Genomic DNA, 18,176 nt, shown 5'->3' with positions numbered 1-18,176 from the left:
GGGGGGTCAGGGACCAGTCAAACCCTGTTTCAAACACCACGAGCTCTGCTAGCAGCAGCCAGAGTGGCAGCTGGGACCCTAAGCCCACACCATGGCAGCCCCGCAGAGCGGGTGCTGGCAGCCAGCGGCTTTCCAGGTACTGGCGCTCAGCCATGGAAATGCTCCAGCCTTTGTCCCGAAAGCTGGGACAGAGCCAAGCAGAGCAGAAGGCAGCCAGGCCGCCTCCCTTACCATCGGCTTGGTGCTGCCAGCACCCACACAGATGTCCCAGCAAGGCCCCCACCATGGTGCAGGACTGCCAGCAGTGCTGTTCCCCACCCCATGGCACGCAGATGCTCTCCCTGCATGCAGCCACATTTCCTCACCCAAGGTGGAGAAAGGGCCCAGATCCTACCTAGTACAGGGGTGTCAGCTGGCACTGGCACGACTGGGAACTCACTGGTTATTTTCCAGGGCTCCTGCAGGCTCGTTTGAAGACATTTCTTACGAAAGAGCTACAAACAGCCTATAGCTTCCTCTCCTCTCCCTCCCAGGCCCCCACAGCATCCCCACACGCGTCCCAGGTAACACAAGACAGGGCTCCTCCATATAATCAGGAGTCACCGGGAAGTAGGACCAGGAGCCTCTCAAGTGCCATGTCACAGGGATGGCACAAAAAGCCCCAGGCTTGCCCTTACTAGCAAAAAGGAGATGATCCTGCAGTAGGATATGGGGCATGTCCCAGAGCTTGATCCCCTCCAGCACTGGAGCCACATGCCTGCTCTGGCACCTCAGCAGCTTCCCAGCCAGAGCACCCCATCACACGATGCCACAGCCCCTGGCAATCCTGGAGCTGTACATCCCACCTCCAGTCTGAAAGCTTGGTCCCAAAACAGGGACAGGCAATATTTGCAGCAGGGTCCAAGTGCACCCAAGCACCTTTGCCAGGGTCTGCTCGCCCACCAGGATGCAAACCCCAGGCTGGACCATTCAGCGAGACGAGTTTTGCCACCACAACACAAGCTATACAGAGCTCCTACAGCAAGGACCAAATGGCCCGAGCATGGTGCAGTGGCTGCCTAATCCCAGCCGGCACCAGGCTCTGTCCTCACTGCCATGCTGTCCCTGCTCTTGGCCAGCTTTGGAGACCACGGCCGCTCACACATTTCTCTCTGGCTCTCATAATCAGCTTAAAACAAAACACTTCTTCCTCCTTCCTGTGCAAAATGGCCCGACAATAGCCTTGAGCAGCAAAACCCAGCAGGAAAAGGGAACAGGAACTGGAGCTGTAAACACTTCCGCGTAGCCCCAAGCCTTCACATCCCTCCAAGCTGCAGAATGAACGTGGCTCCCGACACTCCAGCTCACCACCTCCTCCATAAACGTCCCAGCTCCAGGCTCCCTGGGCAGCTGATGCAGCGGGGAGCTGGGGCAGCTCTCCAAGCCCGGCCTCTCCGTATTGGGGCACAAGTGAGCAGCAAAGCATCATCCCTGGAGCAAACCTTGCCAGCCACAGGACTTGCAGCCACCCCAAGCGAGCACAAAACGGGCTCAAACGTGGGAGCAAGCAGATGCTCTCACCCCTCAGCAAGGCAGCAGCAGGAGAGATGGCTGCTCGAGGTACCAGCCTCCACCGGATGAGAGGGAAAAAGCAAAACCTCCCGCTGGCTCTGCAGGGAGGGCCCGGTGCCAGCAGGCCAGGACAGGGCTGCAGTGGGAGACAGGAAATCTGCTCTTGCCTCCATCATCCGAGGGAGACGCAGCGTCACTCAGTCCCCGCCGGCACTGGGGACACCAACAGGCAACGCTGAGTCCAAGGGGCTGCAGCCCTTTGCTTGCCACCACTGGGGTGAAACCCCCCCAGGGAAATCTAAGTCGCCAGTAACTTTGGTAGCTGTTTGGTCACTGGGACCCGACCTCACACCCATGGGGCGGGGAGATGAGCAACAGCAACTGCACATTCACTGTGGGAAGCCCTTCTGTTTTCTAAACACCCTTTTCTTCCCCAAGGCAAAGAGGGGTTCAGCTTGCAGCAGGCAGGAGCTTCCCACCTGCTGCCTGTGAGATCTGAAGGGCAGATCAGCACCCGCTGCTCCAAAGAGCTGGGAGATCCTGTGGGCTGCTTCAGGAAGCTGCAAAGAGGCTTTTGCTGCACCGCAATGACATCTGCAGAGCACAGCCCCGCACTGGTGACAGCCCATTTGCACACGCACTAGTGCCAAGGGAGGCACAAGCATGCCGGCAGGCGTCCCAACATGCACAAATGCACAGGCTCAACACGCGAGTGCCTGCGAGACGGGCGGATAGGCAGCGCCATGCCCAATGCTAACCCTTTGCAAAGAGCTCTCACAGCTCCATGTGTGCAGCAGGGTTGTGAAACACAGTTTGCTGACCCTCCTGGGCTCAGAAAGGGGTTGCCTGCTCGTTCCTCCTGCCCCAAGTCCAACCTGCCCGCATTCAAACCTGCCATGAACCCTATTTCCTACATGCATTTTGTTAGACAGACGTAGACCCAGCTCGCAGCTGGTGCCAGTCCTAGACCCTCCCTCTCCCATCCCATAAACACAGAGCAGCTTCAGATAAGACAGGGCACCAGCACAGCAGTTTGGCAGCCGAGAGGCTCCTCTGCAGACAGCGGTCATGCTTCCCAAGTGAAGAAAAGTCCCCTCTGTAATTCCTCAGCACCTGGGTCTGTCTTCCCAGGTAGGGAGGGACACATGAGCCCCAGCAAGCTCTCAGGTTGGGCCCCACTCAGGTCCCTCCAGCTCCAGGTCTAGAAAGCAGAGGATGGTGGGGAATCCCAACACGTCTCTGCTCAGAGCCCTAAAACTGGGTATTTTTCTTGCAGGGGGGCGCAGAGGTGTTCAGCAGCAATTAGACAGGATCTGCTGGGCTTAGCTCAGACCCAGAATGAATGGCTCAGATCAGGGGCTTAAGTCTCCGAGCTCCCTATGTTTGGTGGGGTTTTGCTACACTGGCTTTACTCCTCCACTATCTCAAGGATGCCTCTTCATAGGAGCCAAGCTTTCCCACCACAGGGTGTTGAGAGCATAAACCCATTGGATTTTTAAATGGTCAGATATTACAGTGGAGAGCCATGGAAAGGCTGGGAAGGCAACTCCTAACTGTCTCCAGGAGCATTGCAACCTCAGGATGTACAATCAAGCAAGCAAGAATGGTACCCCGAGCCCTGAGGCTGGAGGCTCCAAGCCAGTGCCAGGAACGGGACAGGGCTTTTAGAGGGCAAACGACAGGGATCACACAATTACCAATTGCATCCTAATGCCCTTGGCACATGGGGCCAAATCAAGGTTGTCCAGGGAACTGCACCTCTGACATTTCTTCATCCCAGTGCTGAACTTTACAAGCCATGCGGACCTCTCTGTGGCAGCTGTGGTGCACGCAGCCATTCCCCCAGTGCAGGAGAGGGCTGCAGCCACAGGCAGGGCAGCTACCAGGGGTGCTCCAGACCCACCCCGGTCAAGTCAAAGGCCAGGCATTTCCATGTTTTGCTCACCTCCCATGTCGCGGAGGGAGCTGCTCACCACCTGAGGCCAATCCCAGAATGCCACTCAGATGCCTGGGTACCGAGGCATCGCCTGCTCAGACACAGCACAAGCTTTGCCAGATTTTAAATAATTTGGGTGCAAAGCACATGACTGACATGCAAAGCCACTGACCCGGGACAGCTCTTGGTGCAGAGCAGTCCTTCAGAGAGCAGCCAGGCACTTGGACACAGACCCTCTTTGTGCATGTAAGTGTTTTTCATGCATTTATCTGCCGTGGCAATGCACATCCAGATCCCTGCTGCAGTACCAAGGCTGCTCTTGCTCTGTTATTTTTGTGAACTGTAAGAAAGAAAACCAAAAAGAAAACCAAAATAAAATTAAGGCAAAGGGCCAGATCATCACTGGGTTCTCACAGTGAAACAGTTTTTATGCTGCCCACCAGGGAAGGCGACAGATGGTGGCTCTTCAAGAGAGTCCACAGCTCAGACACTGAGATCCCAGGGCAGAGCACAGGCTCTTCACCCCATCATTGCCTACAAACGTCCCACCTGCGACCACATTTTGCCACAAGAAGACGCTCCCCTCTATAGAGAGGTTCCCAGAGGACACCTGGGGAGATCCTTCAATTTATAAACAAGTTCCTTGCCATGGAGATATGAGATAAGATAAGAGATGTTTGGGGTCCCCCCAGGAGATTGCTGGGTTTCACGCCAGTCACTCTGGGTTACAACCAAACTGTTCCTTCTCTCCATCAGGTGCAAAATTTCCTCAGTTCTACCCATCTTGCAGCTTGGCTTTTGGTGGACACCAAAGCCAAACCCAAAAGCAAATGAAGCACTGGCCTTCCAAGAAGGGTCTGGTCCCCTGCCTGAGGGGAACGGCTGGGCCAGGCATTGGCCCCATGGCTGCACCCATGGCATGGGAGGAGGGAGTGCGGGGCGGACAGCACAGCATCACGCAGGATGACTTAGTTTGGGGAGGTTCTCGCAGGAAAGACACACGCCCATAGAGCTTCCTGGCCCAGCCGCTCCCACACCCCACAACACTGACCCCACGCTCCCAGCAAAAACACCAGTGACCAGTCCCAGAGGGCACAAGACAAAGCCCTCCCTAGGCAGATCCCCAACCTCATCCCCAAGCATGCTGTGCTCTGGGCACAGGCATCCCCACGCAGGGAGATCCCTCACCGAATCTCTCCCCACTGCATCCTGGTGGCATTGCTCCTCACACCTAATCCAAACACAGCAGAGAAGACATCTCCAGTGTATCTGCTGCGCTCAGGCAAGCCGTATAGGGCCAGTCCATTCATTGTCCATTGCTGTAGGCCCAGACCAAGCAGACAGAGAAGGACCTGTGCTGGTCCCCAGCATGTCCAGCAAGCATTTGTAATGGAGCAGGAGCCACTGCAGAGCTCACTCTAAGTGTGTCCCCACAAGATGTTGCAGATCGCATGCAAGGGAGAAAGATGTGATGACTCATGCTATGATAGCAAAGTGTCACATGGACCAGACAGGAGGGATGCCATTGCCAAGATGTTCCTGCCCGTCTTCAATTCTCCAGAATGGGCAGGACAGCTACAGCACACACAGGGCTCCCAGGGAACATGGTTGGGTCCCCAACCTCAATGCAGTGCCCATACCACAAACCATACTGCCTCAGCCAAATCACACAACCAGAAACTGGTGGCTGCTCCTTCCACTTCTGTCCATCCTCATCCTTCCCATTCAGAAGGACTGCACATTTTATTAGAGTGTTTTTCATTGTCAATCATTAGCAAAAAACCTCTCTGCTCCCACAGCCTTGCCTGTACCTAGAATTGTACCTCTCCCTTCATCTTCAGCATCACCACAACTCAAGGCCCACAACGATGGGCTTTCTGGAGTTCCAGTCCCTGCAGCAGGTAGGGAACAGTGCCCACCACCTCTTCCTAAGCATGGGATCACTGACCCTCCTGCCACAACCATCATCTCGGCTTGAAGAGCTCAGCAGAGGCTCCAGCCTGGCCCTGGTGTGCCTTCCCTGCTCCATCTTGACATTGTCACCAAGAACAAGAGCCACAAGCATCAGCAACCCCCCAGCAGGCACCTCCATCCTCCTGGACCACCTCCAGAAAGGACCACCATGACCTTGCAGCAACTGGGAGACCCTCCGACCTCTCAGCCCAATGTCAAGGCCAGCAGATGGGAGCCGCAAAAGGTGCTCAAGCCCAACAGAGATGTTCCATGTGGTGGACACTGCCCTGCTCCTCCAGGGAAACTGTTTTCATAGAATCATGGAACCATAGAATGCTTTGGGCTGGAAGGGACCTTCAGAGCTCATCTAGCCCAACCCCCCTGCAGTGAGCAGGGACAGCTTTAACTAGAGCAGGTTGCTCAGAGCCCCATCCAACCTGACCTTGAATGTTTCCAGGGATGGGGCCTCCACTACCTCTCTGGGCAACCTGTTCCAGTGCATTGTAAAAAATTTCTTTCTTATGTCTAGTCTAAATCTATTCTTCTTTAGTTTAAATCCATTATTCCTTGTTCTGTCACAACAGGCCTTATTAAAAAGATTGCCCCCATCCTTCCTATAGGACCCCTTTCAGTACTGAAAGGCCGCAATAAGGTCTCCTCGCAGCCTCCTCTTCTCCAGGCTGAACAACCCCAATTCCCTCAGACTGTCCTCGCAGGAGAGGTCCTCCAGCCCTCGGATCATTTTTGTGGCCCTCCTCTGGACCTGCTCCAACAGTTCCATGTCCTTCTTGTGCTGAGGGCTCCAGAGCTGGATGTGGTACTCCAGCTTTAGTGGACAGTTGCATGCACTATCAAATATTCTCACCTTATCTCCAGCTTCACCCAGCCTCCAGAGTTCTGCCTGTGTCCATCGCATACTGGAGTCCTGAAGAATTAGAAACCTCCTCCCCACAGAGGCACACAGGAGATCAGGAAATAATCTAATCACTGTCTACCTTGGATAAGATGAAGGGTCTTCTATGGCCTCATGCTGTTAGCAGGGTTTCCCCAAATGTATCCCACTTTTTGGCTCTTCTCTAAACTTCCCGGCTTCTCCCCAGTCCTTGGATGCCCACACAGCCCTGGCGGTAACTGTCAGCATCCCTGATACTCACAGCTCCTGTTCAGTCCTTTGCACATCATAGCCCGAGTCCTTCCTACAACCACCACCTACTCCTGGTCCTTCTGATCCCACACTGCATGTTCCAGAAAAAAAAACATCCAGCCTGCCTCAGCAAACTGCATCACCGCAATGGCACCTCCGGTCCCTGCTGCCAGTGCCCTCCTCCTCTGATGCCTGCAGCAGCCAGTTTAAGGATCCCAGCTCAAAAGGGGGTTTCTGCTGGCCCCTCCGGAAACACAGTTAGTCAATACGAGCAACTTTCCCAGATCCACCAGTGACAAGTTTTTCTATCTGCTTAAACTACTCCTGAGCAGGTTTTGCCTGGCACTTATTTCGTCATGCTGCCCGGCAATGCCAGGACCATGGATGGGAGCATTGTATCCACCATTCCCTCCGCAAGCCAGACCTGCAATCCCATCGAGTTCGCTTGACAAGCCCCATCTTGCAGGCAGCAGTGCTGGCGGGCACTAATTACCCCTCCTGCCTTTATTTGCGCAGTCCCTGCATCAGCCTCTCCGTCAAGAAGCCCGGCACCGATGGCCGCAGGCCTGGTGGGTTTATTCCTCTACCAGGTCCTTGTGCCGCTCAGAGCCCATCTCCTGGCAAGGAGCTTCTCCCCAGCTCCTGCCTCTTGCCAGGGATGTTTCTCGCCTCCTTTCTGGCACTGGCAGCACCAGGCTCTGCTCTCACCCCCTGAGAAGCTGGCTGGGAGGCAGTAGACAAAGAGGCACTGACGCTCCCTGACAAAGCAGCACAGCAGCTCAGGGGGGCCCTTCTGCCACCACTGCACCAGCAGGCCCTAGCAAGTGGGCAGAGGGAGATCCGTGCCACCGAGCACAGGGTGGAAGGAGGCCTGGGGCCACCGGCCCCAGCATCAGAGGCCACTGGAGACAGTCCTATGCAGGGCCTTCCCGGGCTGGAAGGTCTTCACCTCTTAGAGCACCAGGCACTTGGCTGCAAAGAAATGGCAAGAAGGGAGGAGGGGAAGGTGGCTGGCAGGCCCTGTGCTCTCGCACCTTGGCAAGCGATGCTTCCTGCTGGGGATTATACCTGCCTCCCACAGGAGCTGGAGGAGAAGCCGGGGCCGCCCCCGCAGCGCCGCTGCTGCTGACGTGTGACAGGCATGTCGGTGCTGCCGGGGCACGGGGGGACGCGCAGCGGGAGCCCCCAGAGAGGCTGGCGATGGTTCCTGCCTCGGCAAGCCCTCGGTGGCTGGGCTCCACCTGCCTCAGGGGTCCCGGCCTTGCTCCTCGCAGCGGGTGCTGAGGGTCCAGCAGGGCAACCCAGAGCATCCCCACCCCCAGCCATGGGGCTGCAGCACGCCGGACAGAGCGGCGGGGTGCTTGTGCCAGACCACTCACCTCCTGCGGCGGCTCGTCGGGTGGCTCGGGGCCGGCCGGGGGCGAGCTGGGGGCGGCGGGTGTCAGCGGCGGGGGGCTGGCGGGCACCTTCTCGACCGCCTCCACCTTGATGAGCCGGTGCTTGGGGGAGACGTACCGGGGCCCGTCGGGGGCGGTGGGCGGCGGCGCCCCACTGTAGGGGTCCTCGAAGTCGCGCTCCTTCTGCAACCGGTACGCCGCCACGATGTCGGGCTGGGCGGCGGCCAGCGGCTCGGCGGCGCCCCCGAGCGGCGGGGGCGGCTGCGGCGGTGGCCCTGCGCGGTAGTCGGGCTTGGGCGGCGCGGGGGGAGCGGGCTTGGCGCTGCGGAAGCCCAGGTGCTCGCGGAGCCAGCGGGCCATGGTGCCCACGCACTGCGGAGCTCCGCCCGCCCCGGCTCCCGCCCCGCCGCCGCCGCTGCTGCGCTCCGAGCCGGCCGCCGCTCCGCTCAGCAGCATCGGCGCTGGCGGACTGAGCGCGGCGGCGGTGGCGGAGCCCGGGCCGCGGGGGGGAGCAGGGGAGGCGGCTGGGGGAGGTGGCCAGTGCCACCTGCCGGAGCCGCTTGCGCCGGCTGCTCCAAGCGAGGCTTCCCCTCCCTGTTCCGCCCGCCCCGCTTCCTCGGACCCGCTCCCCACGGCACGGCCTCCGCACCGCCCGGCCCGGCCCACCTCCCTCGGGGCCCGCCCCGCTCCCCCGTCGCCCGGCCCGCCTTCCGCCGCGCCTGGCTCGGCCTTCACGGCGCTCCGGGCCGCCCCCTGCGCTCCAGGCAGCCGCTGGCTCTCGGCTCCCTCCCAGCGGCCCCGTGTCCCGCCCCGGCCCCGGGGGAGAATCGCCCCCCCCCGAGGGGTGCCCGCCGCCCTGTCCCTGTTGCTACGGAGCCTGGAGACCGCAGGCCTGATCCGGCCCTGGCAGCTGCCTCCACTGGCTGCTCCCCCAGAGCATCGCCCGGCTCTGGGAGCAGAGGAAAGGTGCCTGCGGTGGCACCAGAAGGGCCACAGCGGGGGCTGCTAACGAGAAAGGATCAATAAAGGGTCCATCGGTGGCAAATCCACTCCTTGGGAGGTGTTCACAGTACCAGCCCTGTGCAGGACCTGCGGAACAGATCGCTCCAGGGAGAGTCACCAAAACACCAGGCTGGCATCATGGACCCCCACAAGAAACACCACGGGACGTGAGTGAGCAGGGACAAGCCAAGGGATGGGGCTTGGGAAGAAGGCTGAGCCGAGGCTAGGTGCGCAGGGACATCAGGCAAGCGGGCAAAGCTCCAGGACACATGGGGTCAGGATGCAGGCTGGAGGACGTGCCCTTGGGCACAGCCCAAGGCAGGGCTGGATTTGCCGATAAGGGGCCAGTGGTGACAAGCATGCAGAGCAGGGAAGCAGTGTTGGGAGTGGCATGTCAGAGTGTGGCAGCGGAGGCCGAGGCCATCGCAGCAGAGAACAGCACATTTACATGTGTTCTGACTGTTACGCCTGCACACGCACCCATCACCAGCCACCACCACCCCTGCTCACCAACCATCCAGGACCAACCCTTTCACCGTGCCCTCCTAACCCCTAGCAGCCACTGTACACAGCCCTGTTTCCAGACATATGCCTCCAAATCTTCCACACCCCTTCCTAAACACATATCATTCACCCAAACCTGCTCCTGGTCCTGCTCGCAGGCTGAATCCCCTGAAGGCCGTGGTCAACCATGCCTGAAAGGGAAGGGGGCCAGAGGCAGGATGCTCCAGAAGCAGGACCACCGCAGAGGTGGAGCCGTGCAGAGGTATGCAGTGAGGGAGAGAGATGCCATGGTATGGTCCTGCCCATCCTCACACTGTGAGCCAGGCTCCTGCCCCACTATGGGAACAGGTGCTGGGATATGGCTGTCAGGGTGCCTGCTGCAGGGAGGAGAGGATGGCTGGAGAAGCTTCTCGTGGTCACCCCCCTTCCTTCCACCCCCTGCACAGGAGGAGAGCTGGGATGGAGTTGCCAAGGAGCTGAGCCCCCTGTGCCATCATGGCATGGCACGTGCTGAACACATGCCCAGTGAGCCCACCAAGTCACAGATTTGCTGATTTATTGAGTACGCACGCACTGCATGCTCCTGCCCAAGAAACCCAGACAGATCCCCTAGGTCCAAGTGGACATCAAGGGAGCTTCCTCCCTAGGGAGAAGACAGCCATGGCACCCAGAAACCAATAATGGAAATTTCAGAGCACAGGGAATGCAAGATACAAAAGGCATCAGGAGGAGAAGTGTCTGCCAGGAATAGAGTGAATACAAGGCAGTGTTTGAGGTCTAGCAGCATACCTCAATCCCAGCAGGTGGAGATCATACAATCATGGAATTGTTTAGGTTGGAAAAGACCTTTAAGATCATGATGAGATTGTTATTTAAATGCAGAAAAGACAGAGGTTCTCAATAAATCTGTCTGTCTGGCATTTGGAAGGAAGCAGGATGCAAGGCTGATGGCATGTGAGCATGAGAGTACTTCCACCCTCTGTCAGTAACCAAGGAGGATGTTCAGCAACATCTGTTGGAGATGGCTCTTGTTAAATCCTCAGGCCTGGAAAATACATGCTCAGTGTCTCCTGAGAGGTGACTGACGAGGGATCAAGCTTGTGGTGGTGGTTTGGGTTTTTTTTAAATACTACCATACCAGAGTAATTGCAGAGGTCCTTCCTTTCCATCCTGTGCTGTCACATCCCTCTCATCACTCCCTCCTTGGTGAGGCAGCTGTACCAGGGCCGTGGTGGGGATCAAAGAGGGTCTGTAGTCTGAGCCCACCTAGGGACCCAGCACCTCCTCACCATTTGCTGGGCCTGTTTCTCTTCCAAATTCCTCTTTGGCCTTTTGGCAGGTGGATACCTGGCCCAACGTAGCCCATTCTCTGATCTGTGCCCCGTGGGGCATCCTGTTCTCACCTGAGGCTTCAGCAGAGCCTGCAGAGGCATCAAGAAGAAGATCCCTAGACCCACCTGAGCCCTCAGATTTGAGCATGATATTGGCTTCCCCTGGGCCAAACCACCCAGACAGCAACATGGGGCAGCAGGGTGAGGAGAACATAGATGGGGAGGGAGCCTTGGGGGACTTCTCTGTGCTTGGGCAACTTTGAAGGGGTGTCCAGAAGGAGACCAAATGAGCTCCTTACACCCTGTGTGGCTCACCACAGGCACGGGCTGCTCATATTTTTTCTGCAGTTGTGATGACATACTAGTGACATCCCTCTATTCACAGCAGTTCGTTTCAGGTTTGAAGAAGCAGCAACAGATTTCTGCATTCTCACCACCAAAGCCAAGCTCCATCTGCGTCTCATGCTGCAGCTGGTGTTGCTCCAATCCCCAACTGTTTACATCCCTCATATCCGATGCACATTGGGACCCGGGTTTGATGCCTGCAACAGTGGCCACGATGCCACTCCGCCTGCAAGTCCCCATGGCCTGGTGGATCACTGTGACAGATGGCTGTCACGTAGCATCCCTTGTGTAGGGACTGGCAGGGGACACGGGGTGGGACTGGCGGATGGGAGAGGATCAGGGAGCACACGCTGTACCACTTGGGTGCCAGACTCCACATTTCATCTGCTCTTTCATGCGGCCAAGGCAGGAAACCCCCTGGGGGGATGCACAGCCACGGAGGTTGCCTGCTGCTTGCACTGCCTGTGGCCCACAGAGCCCCCAGGAAGGAGGGAAGGATGGCAGTGCAGCCGCTGTGCACACAATCTCAGTCAGGAGAACAACCCGTGACTGCACAGAAGTGATTTTTGGCTCACTCTTACAGACCACAGGAATAGGGGAGACAGGAGGCCTTCTGCAGCAGCCTGCAAGGACCTGGGGCTGGACCTCTGCACCAGGAGTTCTGCTCCCACCCTCTTCTCCATCTCTGGAGGGTCCAGAAGCTCTTCTTTGTTGTCTCTGGGCTGGAGCTCACAGCGTGGCCATTCCTTTCATTGAAGGCAGCAATAGCTGTTTGCCTGGGTAAACACTTCCCAGGCAGGTTGGGGCACGCACCAGGAAAAAAAAGCCAGGCAATGTCTTCCGGGCTTCTGCCAGCCCTGCAGGGAGCTGTGTGCGTCCTCAGCCCTCACCCGTCGTCCTGGGTGTGAGGAGCTGCTTCAGCTAATCTGAGAGCTCCTTGTGCTCACCCACAGCCCGGGCCAAGAACAGGACAAGGACATGGAACCTTCCCTGCGTCTAGGAGGGCTCAGGCCACATGGCCCTGGTAAACCTTCCCTTCCGGTTTAACCCTAGGCAGTGTGGACACAGCCCAGCATCACCCAGGCAGCAGGTTTTGGTGACTCAGAGAAGGTCTCTGCTCCTGCACACTCTTGAGGAGGTGCTGGAAGATGATTCACCCACTGGTGGTGTGGGGACTGAATTTAGTATTTGACACTTGACAATATGTCATGAGTCAGGCACTCGGTCAACTGCTACCCCTGACGCCAGCATCTCCCCTGGCTTGCAGGGAAGCATGCAGCCCTTTGAATGTCCAGGAGCTTCTTCTGCAGCTTCAAATAAAAGCCATCTCCAGGAGCTTAGAAATGTCTGTGGTGACTCCAGCCTCTTCCCTTCTCAGAAGCACCCTACACAAGCCCTGTTGTGCAGCACAGCAGGGACTGGGAGGATGTCATATCTGCTGGGTGACACCCAAGGTCTGCATACAGCAGGGGACATGAGGACTGGAAGATGGCAACTGTGACACCAAAAATGCTTCCCAGGAAGCAAAAGAGCCACAGACTGATAAATGACACATCTGTTCTCTACAAATGAACAAAAATTGGCATAAGGAGTAGGAAACTGGCATTGTTAGAAGACAGATGGATAAATATGACATACAGGGAAAGAGTGGATACAGCTCTCTTAAAGTGCATTTCTTTTTTCCAAAGCTAGTGGCTTTCTTGGAAAGAGCCAGCAGGCACCTGAGGGTGATCCAGCTGAGAGGTCATCTGCATTTCCACAAGCAGATCCTTTGATGAGATGGTCAGTAGAGAAGTGACAAAATCTGCTAATAATATTGAATTATTCTGGAAACTGTGAATGAATGCTAAGAATTGCAGGAGGACTTTCAGAAGCTGAGCAACTTGGCAACAAAATGAGATGAAAGCCAGTGGCAGGGAAGTGACACAGATGGGGAAACCAAGCCCTGTCTCATGTCTGAAGTGGTGGGTTCCAAGACCAGGAGCTCTGACAGTCCATGAAAACATCCCCTCAGCACTCAGCAGAGGTCAAAACTGCAAAACCTCTCCATCAAAACTGATAAGGAAGGGTTAGAAAAAGGTAGAGATGACATCAGAGGTGCCACTATTCCCTGGTCAGTCCCAGCCTGTGTGCGGTCCTGGTCCCCCATCCCAAGGATACAGTGGAGCTGGAGAATGCGCAGAGAAGGGTGACAGGATGATCAAAGGTTTCTGCACATGGGGTGCATGATGAACCAGGGCTCTTTGGCATGGAAGAGAGACAGCTGGGGTCACAGGGCAGAGATCTGTGTGGCTGGCGGGGCTGGGGAGAGACTGGTAGATGAGGGATAAATACGTGGAGGTCCCTCAGTGCACAGCAGCTCTTCCTGCCATGGGCCGCTGCAGATGCTATGTGGCTTTGGAACAAGACCGGACAAATCCACAGAAAGAAATCCATCAAGCACTGATAAATACAAAGACTGGCACAAGGAGCCTGGCAAATAGGCAGGGATAACATCCAGGGGAAATGTTGCTACACATTTGCACCAGGATACCATCAAAGACTGGGCAGTGGGTGAGATGGGCCTCTCTCACTGCAGCAGCTGCCCATGTGCAGGGATACTGTTCCCAGATATATCATGCAAGCAGCATGCTTTTGTTTGGCAAGCCATTCCCAGGCTGGAAGGGGCAGGGAGCAGGCTGGTATGGAAGGGATGCTCTGCACAAGATGCTCTGCAGCCCCCTCTGACCCCAGCCTGCTGCAATGAGTTGTTGCACAGGGGTGGCAAGGGCCAAAGATAAGCGATATGTTGCAGGAAAGCAAGGAGGAACATGGAGAACATGGGCCCACACCAAGTCCCATATATGATGTGACATGTTGTTCCTCCAAAGCATCACAAACTAGGACATTTCTGCATCAACACTCACACACATGATGCAGATCCGGGCTTTGTAAGCGCATTCAGGCCACTCAGACGATGTCTGTCCAGATATGCAGAATATGCCCAAAGCATGTGAATTGACCCAATGAAGCAAATTCTTGCAGACACTTTTTGCAATTCCTCAACCTTTCTGACAAAAGAAATTATTACGCAGTTGATAATATAATTGAAACCATGCTAATTGACCAAAAGAACAGACAGCAACTTACTGACAGACAGCTGCCAGTTCAGAGCCAGATACATCAGTCGTCACCTCAGCTGTGCCAAGCACCTTTTCTGCCTCTGCTCTCAGCGCTGACAGCCTTCTGCACATCTATGACCCCAAGCACCATAACTGCTCTATGGTGTGATCCGTTATTTCATTATCACTTGACAAGGTGTGGAGAGCCATGGGGAACTTCGTTTCCACAAATCCAGGCACAGCACCCTGGAAATGGACCAGCAAGAGAGCTGGGCGACAGATATGAGAAAAAAATTACTTCAGGACTGACACAGAGTGTGAGAAACGCCTCTTTCACAAATGCCAGGTATGGGTTTGAGGGAAACCTCTGAACAGCCGCTACGTAAACTCTTTTGCATTTTTCCATAAAATCGTTTCACATGGTCTCAAGCCCCAGAGAAGTGAAGCTGCACTTGATGCCCACGGGGACAGGGGAGCCAAGCCACAGGAGCTCTCTGCAGCTGCCTTTGGTATTTCGACAGCAAAACCAGGCTCGTGGCAGAGAAACCTCATGACAGATGCCGGCTTCGTGGCAACAGCTAGATTATATCATGCAAATCTCATGGCCTCATCCAGCCACCCACTTCCACACTCTGCCCAGCCCAGGTTGATGCTTTCAGGGCTCTAGCCATAGCACAAATTCAGCCCTTCATTGTTGGCCCTCCATTGGGCTGGCAGGGAGGAACATCTGCATCTGTGGGGTATTTGTCCCTACCAGCGGGCTTGACCCTGCAAGGGCACAGTGGTTTCAAGGTGGGACAAGATGCCTGAATTCCTCTTCTGAAAGAACAAAGGAAGTGGGACCAACTGGTAGAGCACAGATCTGAACTCAACAGTGAGCAGTAAATTGGAATTGATTGGAGCCACCTGCACTCATTGATCTGAGGCAGAGCAAACTAAGGAGCTGGAGCATTTGCAGCTCAATCAGAACAACGTGCCAGTTGGAGGCCTGTGCTCTAGGGCTGGCTGGGGGGGACCTGTGTGCTCCAGGAAAGTGTTAATGGTGCGTTTGATTAATCCAGCTGTAATGGCCATGCTCACACAGCTGAGTCCTTCTCCAGACAGACTCTCACTGGCTTTACATTGCCTAGGGGCTGTGAACCACCCCTGGCATCCCCTTTATACCTCTTAATAGGGCTGTCATCAACCATCAGAAAGATGGGCATGGCAGACAAGAGCAAAACAGAGGCCACTGCCCCCATGCAGAGGGGAACAAGTGCTTTTGCCACCAACCCAGCCCTGTGTCTCCAAAAGGGCTGGGAGGCAGAAAATGAAGTTGAATTCAGAGGGGAGTCAAAGACCTGGAGAGGCAAAGGCCGGGCAGACTGCCTGGCAGCATATGGCTGCCTGTTTTCTGCCCACTCAGCATCACAAAGAGGGGTTAAGAGGTGGCTGTGTGCAGGCTATAAATCCCTGCTGCAGGAGGAGGCTCCCACTCCTGGCACAGACAAAGGCAGAGTGAGAGCTTGGGTTGGCAGCTGGAACGAGGCAGGGCACACATGAACATGTGGAAGCATTTATATAGGGCTGTGGGGTGGCTGACTCTCCCCTGGGACACTTTTATCACATCCCAGCTCCAGCTGGATGCTGGACCCACAAGGAAGGGGTTCAAGAGGCTGCTCCAGGCTATGTGCTCCCTCAAGGTCAGACAGGACAGCTTCAGTGAATCCCTGCTCAATATATTTTGGGGATCATTTTCCTTGCTCTCTGGATGCTACAGCCAGGCAAAGGGACCCCAAAATACAACAAAGCAGAAAATCAGTCTGTTGTAGCCTGGTTGCCTGCCCTGCATAGTGCTGGCAGACTGGAAAATGTCCTTTGAAGCTTGGGCTTTAGAAGAACCAGGACCATCTCATGCACTGTTGTGGGCTCATAAAGCCTCTCAAGAGCATCACAGCTGAACATTCATGTCAAGAAATGCTTAAGTCCTCCTTCAGTCCTTGGCGCATGTCTCATGAGCTAGAAGAGGATGGGGAGGTAGATGGTGGGGACAGAGCCATGTCAGGTTGATTGCAACTGTCTCCTAGTTCAGATGTGCTGTCTTTTGCCCCCAAATCCCACCTAAACCTTCACCTCCAAAATTATCCCAGCCCCAGAACCCTTCCCTGGCCTGCCCTTGCTCCAGCGCCTGCAGTGCCCAGCCCAGCAGTGCCTGTGGGTATGGGAACATGGGATACTGGACTAGATAGTATAACTCAGTGGAGTCAGCCTGATTTCCTTAGGAAGGAAGGTGGGCTTTCAGCAACAGAACAAATTGCAAGTTGAATTTAAGGCCTCTGAATACCCAGAGATGACACTGCTGGCCTGCATCAGCGCACAGTTTTCTATCACCAGTAAAACACAGAGCACCTCCTTGCAGCACTGGCATCTGTCCCACCTCCCTGGGCACCAGCACTGCTACTGGGGCTGTTTTAGGGAGCTGAGACCAAAAGAGGAGGTGGTAGGGATCACTCTGCCTCTCATCAACCTCCTTGAGACGGGGAAAGGAGGTCAGGGGCTGCCCCAGCAAGGGAACAGCTGGAGAGGCCGCTCAAGGGGCAGAGCAGCCAAGACAGCCACACAGTGATAAATTGCCCTTGTCCCTGTGCCAGCCGGAAGATTTATGTTTGTGCCACAGAATGGCAATGCCTGGGCCCAGAAGCACTCTCTGCCTGGCTGCACCAGCATTTCAACATTGCAGGCACCTTTAAAATCCCATTGAATGCAGCCCACAGGCGTCAGAAGAGCTTGGAGAAAAGCCATCAAGGGACAGAGCAGTGAGGGTGGGAAGAGCAGAGGAGCCTGCCTGGAGCAGCTGTCCTGCCCAGGTGCTGAGCAGAGCCCAAAGGGATCAGGTCATCCAGCAGATAGACAGTCCCCCGATGCCCCCAGAAGCTCATCCCTTTTCCTCCATGCTGTGTGAACACATCCTGGTGGGTCTGAAGCATCCGGGCCAGACTAGCAGCATCCTGTGGACAAACCCATGCAGCAAAGGGCTGTTGGGGCCCTGACAAGCTGGCACAATTTCATTATAAGCAGTTGTATCCGAATTCTGTTGGGGAAGGCAGCCCATGGGTAGGGAGCTGTGCTGGGACAGGGCCAGCAGTGCCAGTGATGGGTGGCAGCAGCTTCAAGCCTCCTCTTCCACACCTGCCAGGCCCCTGCCACTTATCTCTGTGTCCACTTGCCACCTCCCTGGTCACTTCCATGTTTGTCCAACTCCTCCTTATCGCTGCAGCATTTATCTCAGTCATGCCTGTTCCAGCAGTTGAGATCATTGTTATTCTGTCAGCTTCCCCCTTCCAGAAATGACTGCTGAGCATCCAAAGCACGAGCCCCACCACCTCCTCCCTGCCCACAGAGGAGCCTGTGCTGTACACACCATGTGAGCAGCACCCAGCACGCACCCATGCAAATGTGAGCCCTGCACCACGCCAGGCCAAGAATCAGGATCAAGACCATGGTGGACACCAACCTTAGGGGTCCTGCTCTGCCTGCCCATGCAAGTGCCTGAGGAGGAATCCCCTGGTCGCTGTGTGTGTCTCTGTAGGTTCTCCATCCCTGCAGGGCACAGGCAGCATGTCCTGCCAGAGGTGCTCCACATATCCACACCATCCCACCTTCTCCCTTGGGTGCTTCTTCCCCACCATGGCTGCACTGACCCAACACAGCAATTGTACAGGGCCGTGCATGAGAGCAGGCCGGCATGGAGCTGGGCTTGTCCTTTCACAGTGACACAACCCAGCTCTGTGGAATTGTGTCACCACCAGCTCTGCATGGAGGAAGGGTCAAGAGGCCAGGCACAGGGCAGCACAAAGACCTCTCCCCTCCACAAGCTCGTGCCTTGAGATTCAGAGGTTGTGATGACCCCACCTCTGCAGCTCAGCTGCCCCC

This window comes from Pelecanus crispus, chromosome 7 (assembly GCF_030463565.1).
Source record: "Pelecanus crispus isolate bPelCri1 chromosome 7, bPelCri1.pri, whole genome shotgun sequence".
Classification (NCBI taxonomy): domain Eukaryota; kingdom Metazoa; phylum Chordata; class Aves; order Pelecaniformes; family Pelecanidae; genus Pelecanus; species Pelecanus crispus.
The sequence above is the reverse complement of the archived record's forward strand: the minus strand, read 5'-3'. Positions refer to the sequence as shown.